Below are 6,000 nucleotides of genomic sequence, written 5' to 3' on the forward strand. Positions count from 1 at the left end.
TACTGAAACAAAAGCTCCCAGGAACCTCTAAAGACGTAAATGGAACAAATGAGAGCCATGTTTAGACACTAGAATGTTGTGGAGTTTCTGCTGCATTTCAAGTTTTAATGTTAGCTTTTCATTTTATTGTTGTATTTATCAGGCATTGTATTCCACCTGGGGTCTCATTGGATGAAGGATGGGTAGAAATAAAACTTTAAAGATGCATAAGTAAATAAGTAGAACATCTCAGGTGAAACAACTCTGACCTACTCAATCACCTGGTATCAGAAAAGGTAAAGATTGTATGTATCACAAAGCCAGGAATCGTGCTTAGTTTTCTTGCAGTGTGTGAGAGAAGCAGTGAAAGGACTACTTAGCACAACCATTAACTATGGTTTACCATGATGAGTGAACTGGGTCAATGTATGCATGCGAAGACATAGTCAGAATCATCACGAGACGTCCATGAACTGCAGTGTTCTCAAATCTTCATCAAGAATCTAGTCGGAAGCCAGCATACAAATCATTCTTCCTAAAAAGCACATGGGGACGTGGAGGTGGAGAGGCTTTGGAAATAGATCAAATTTTGCACTTTGCTCATCAGGTTTTAGTCATATTTGTGTAGATCTATAGGAACTAAAACACATTGGAAACAGAACCAATCGAAATTAAGCACTTTTAAAAGCCCACTGATTTCAGCGAGAGAGGTTTAAGACTTTGGATTGTACCCTTATCTGTGCTGGTCAATCACATGTAGTTTCTGCTACTGTGCTGAATATGACTGTACATTTCCATTTTCCCAAAGAATGTATCTGGTATGTGTGTGGTTTGGATTGCCTTCTTTACAAACAGGAACTTTTTGTAAAAGAATGCATCCTTGAATTTCCTGCCTTTTGGCAGTGAAGAGGTTACCACAATTGAGGCAGTGATTAAATTGATGAGCAGCTCATAGCATAGAATTATTCAACAGATACCAGAAATACCAGGTTGTTTGCATCACAAATATCTTACCTTAAGGGCAGAAGATATGTTTTAACTAGATTGTCAACAGGGGAGAGTGTGACTGTATATTAACATGTGAATCATTTTAATACAGCTGTGCTACCATAAAATGCAAATGAAAGCGAAAGGTTACAGCTTGCAAAATTAATAGTAAAACTATGTTTTGTGGAAGAATACATATTGTGCTCAGATCTCAACTGAATGTTCTCTTTTACATAGGGCTGGATGCATTTTCTGTGTTTACCCCAATTTCAAAGCATCTCAGCATATTTCTTACAAATGTTACTTTCCTTTTCCTCAGGTGAGCAGCTCTGAAAAAGTAATTCTGCAACTTTGCAGAATACTTGAGTTTACACTCTACCGGATTGGTTGGGGGGGGGTATGCCAAGGGCACCTGTGGACAAGTGCCTGTGAAGTCAACAACTACTCCCAATCCTTGGGAAAGTACCAAGAAATAAAATGCAGCACAGAAGTACAAAGGAATAAATGTGTATGAGCCACTTTAAAAGAAAAGATAGTCACTTGTGGCATGAAAGGCCACAAGTCTGAGAGTCTTTCTGGTCTGTCATATAAATTTGTGATTTACATCATAGTTGGGATTGCTCTTTGAATTCTATATATTTCATCTGGGCGTGCCTTTAACAATCCACTTTTTTAACGCTAGTGCTTTATTATAAAATTGTCTTCCCAAGAAATTTCCCGTATAGGTTTTGACCCAGCTGAACTGTGTTTAGCTTTTACAACAGAACTTCACTGTGTATCCTTAGACCCTGTTTTGCCTCTGGGTGTCAGCAATAAAATTCATTTACTCACATTTTATGGAGTAAAACAGAAAAGAAAACCAATAGCTTTCTACAGAATCATGACAATTGTTGAAAAAGTAGGGTCACCTCCTGTGGGTGCTGGTGGGAAACATGCAATTGCTCATTTGCATTTAAGTCCAATTCACACACTGCTTTAAAATTTCACACTGACTGGGGCTATAAGCTTGTTTTTAAAGCCAACCTGTAGGCAAGCCCAACACATAGCCATAAATAATCATTCTGAACTCTATTTTGTTCTTCTCAATGAAGCTCTTTCTATAAGTGGACCAGCAGAAGGAACCCGACCGAGCACATGCGCTGCATGCAAAACATCCCACATCAACCCCAAGCATATCCAGGTAGAGATGGGCTGGGAAAGCCTCTTGTGAACAGCTGCTACTAAGTCATGACTATATTTGGAATATATTTTATGAATGTATTGCCTGTCATTTCTGTATTACAGTAAATGTAAGCAGACCACAACGTTAGGTAGACCAGTGTCCTGACTGTGGCTTGAATTCAATTGAGAATTTGTCTAATCCTCTGTTGAAGTTGGTGGCTTTTAAATCACCTGGGCTTAGTCCCTTTGCCCCAAGTCAGTTGAAGTGGTAGTTGCAGAAATAGTGTTAGAAATTTGAAAATTAGATGAAGAGGCTCAAGATCCCAGGAAAGCAATTAACTCTCTGTTGTTGTTACAGTGGTACCTCAGGTTAAGAACTTAATTCGTTCTGGAGGTCCGTTCTTAACCTGAAATTGTTCTTAACCTGAAGCACCACTTTAGCTAATGGGGCCTCCTGCTGCCGCCGCGCCGCCAGAGCCCGATTTCTGTTCCAATCCTGAAGCAAAGTTCTTAACCTGAAGCACTATTTCTGGGTTAGCGGAGTCTGTAACCTGAAGCGTATGTAACCTGAAGCGTATGTAACCCGAGGTACCACTGTACTCACTTTAATCAATGGTCTCAGCCTCACCACCAGTGACCCACACCTCACACACTCCTTGCCAAGGGTCTTCTCCATATGCAAAATAATAACCATACTACTTGGATGAAGGAAGAGGGGCCACTGACCACTTACTGCACCTCTTGACTCTCCTTCCAGCCAGGTTTCTGTTACTTCACGGTAATAAGCACCATACTTCATCTTAATATATGTGTCAGGGAACTGCCATCGGAAAGGCAGGTAGTGGAAGGGCTCACGGAGGCTAGGAGAGACTCAGCAGCAGAGGAGGGAACCAGCAGGGGGAGAGAGGGAGCTCCAAGGGAAAGCGAGTCGGAGGGATGGCTCAGGGACACATCCAGTGAAAACAGTGGAGAGGTTTCAGGACCTCCTATAGGTACACCCACTCCTCGCCGGAAACTGTCGCGCCGAGAATCCCGAAGACGCGTTTCCGTTAAGGAACTTTTATGTTGGAAGAGATTCCGCAAACGCCCACTGTTGGATTCTGCCAGCGACTGAGGGAGTCATGTTTAAGGGGCTCCGCTATAGACAGAGCTTTGACAACCAGGACCAAGCTCTGAGGGACTAAGCTTTTACGCACAAGCAGCTCATCATCCCATCACAATATGCCTGATAGCTCAGTCCCAACTCACTCAGTCACAGGAGTTTCTGGTTTCCTCACCCCTAGAAAACTTAGTTGGACTGGATCATGTTTGCATTCGTGCTTTTATTTATTTCCATTACAGTATTTACAATATTTATATATCACCCTATATTATCAAATGGGGGAGGGGCTATAGTCAAAGACCAATAAATTAAAATAATAAACACAGCAATCCACAGTAGAAAACTAGGTCAGATATCACTCAGCAAATGCTTGGCTTAATGAATTACGTCTTCAACAGATGCCAAAATACAACTAAGGGTATTCATGCTTTGGCATTCATGCTTTTTTAAGGAAGCAGTCTCAGCACTACTGAAAATGATCCAGTGATCGTCTCTGGCCCTTGATTATTCTGTCTGTTCACTATAAGCTCTCAAGATTTAATTGTTTATAAGTGGAATCTAAATAAGTACAAGGGCATTTAGCAAATAGAATATCAAGCTTCTATTGTGTTCTGTGACTTTAATTTGATTGAGAAATCTTAAGAAGACAAGATGATTATCATGCCTTGTGGACTATTCCTTATCATAGCGAAAAATAAAAATACTTTTTATTATTATTTTGAAACAAGAAGGGGTTGTGCATACTAAATTCTACTAATAGTTATAAATGCCCCCAATATTTTCTCTCTCTCTCTCTCTCTCTCTCTCTCTCTCTCTCTCTCTCTCTGTGTGTGTGTGTATATATGTGTATGTATGTATATGCGTGTACAGGAGCATTTGCAGCTGTTTGTAGGTTCTCATTTTTGTATTTCAACCTGTATGCTTTATTAAAGGGTGCTAACATGTCAGTAGCTTAAGTTACTTAGCAAAAGGGAAAAAGGAAAGCCCAGAGTCACGTTCTCCTAGACCCAAATTCCCAGCTGTCTTCTTTTCTGACAGAAAGTCTTAGGGCACAGAGTGCAAATGACTCGGTAAGTGTTTTTTAGGGTAAATGTGAAAACTCTCCCAGACTGCTAAGGGGAAATTTCTCAGGAATATTTCACAGTGTCAATCTCTACATATATCAGGCCGAGCCCAGCAACAACAAAAATGACACAGCTGCTCTATTACTTCTCTTTTTGTGGACAGAACACTGACAGTATTTCTTCTGGTGACAGCATTTATTCCTGATGGCAAAGCAATCATCACCTTGTAGTCTATTGATCTATCTATAGCACAATTGTAAGGCCATCACCAGCTGTGATGTGCTAAAGGGTTTCTATCCCATAGCCTCAGAAAGGACTTAACGTTTCTCTTTTGTACTCACATATTTTTCTGTATTCCCCATTTTTGCTGCTTTCTTTCATAGTCTGTGCATTGTTTAGAGTAAAGGAAGAAGGTTATTCTGTTGCCAACTGGTAATCTAGATTTACAGGCCAGTTCTATATGTTTTTTCCCCCCATTTGGCTGAATATGGCATATTTCCACAGAAGTATGCACTGAAAGAAAAGACTGTTAATGGCTACTAGCTAGAATGGCTATGCTTTTTCTATCTCCAATGTCAGGCAAGGGAGGTATGCTTCTGTATACCAGTTGCTAAGAGTCCTCAGTGGAGAGAGCGTTCTTGCACCCAGGGCTTCCTATAGGTATCTGGTTGGCCACGGTGTCTTTAGCCTGATACGTCTTATGCTCTCAGGTTTGCTCTTTTAAACACATTAAAAATTGTGTATTAGGAGTTCACAATGAAATGCTGAATAATTTTTATAGAGCTTTTCTTTGATTTTTAACAAAACAAAACACAAATTGCTGCAGAAATGCAGAGAGTTAAATTTAAGATCAGAAAAAAAGAGAAATTGAGAGGAAACTGAAATTGACAGATTACTTGTCCATCCGCTTCTGTTGCCTGCATGTTTTTTTCTTTAAAAAAGCACTTGAATATAGTTCAGAATTTAGCCATGCCTAACAGATGCTTCAGATACTACATTTTAAAGTATACACCAGGGCTCTACATAGAGGGCTCCCTGCTGACCAGCACTGCGACCTCAATCCAGGCTTCTGTGCTGACCTTGGGACCTCTCACCAGTGATCTGTTCCCAGGTCAATTCAGATGGTGTGCTCGAGCTTAAGTAGGGTTTTAAAAACTTCAATGAAACATCCAGTTTGGGGCAGGGGGTGGGGGAGAGGGAGACGCTGTGTCTCCTTCCTGGCTCTCCTGACCAGGAGCAAGAGGGCTTTATCCTATGCTGTGCTGCTACTTTGTGAGGCCTTTCAAGGAGCAGCAATATGCAGCCCACGGGGTCAAAATCTTTGCTTTGTGTGATGCTGTTTCAGGGGTCTGGGAATTGGACACGAAGAAGGAGAAGAAGGAAAGTTTGGGCAGGAAAGCCTGTAACCCACATCCAAAGCATCTACCCCGCCCCCCTTCTTTTGGGAAGACGCAGCTTCTTGGGTAGGTTCCTCCTACTCTTTTTTCATGGTTTCATCTTCTCCTTCCTTGTCCCCTGCCTCTCCTTCCTGCCTCACACCCAGGGCCGTCTTACCCATAGGTGCTAGGGGTGCGCCGGGCTCTCAGGGGCACCAAGCCAAGAGTCCAGGACCCGAGAGTTGAGTCCGGGGAAGACCCCTCCTGTTGGTTGGAGTGCTGCGGCAGGCTCTTCTGCTGTGGGCAGCTCTGCACCGTGAGTTGGGGGGCG

This window comes from Podarcis gaigeae, assembly GCF_964106915.1.
Source record: "Podarcis gaigeae genome assembly, chromosome: 7".
Classification (NCBI taxonomy): Eukaryota; Metazoa; Chordata; class Lepidosauria; order Squamata; family Lacertidae; genus Podarcis; species Podarcis gaigeae.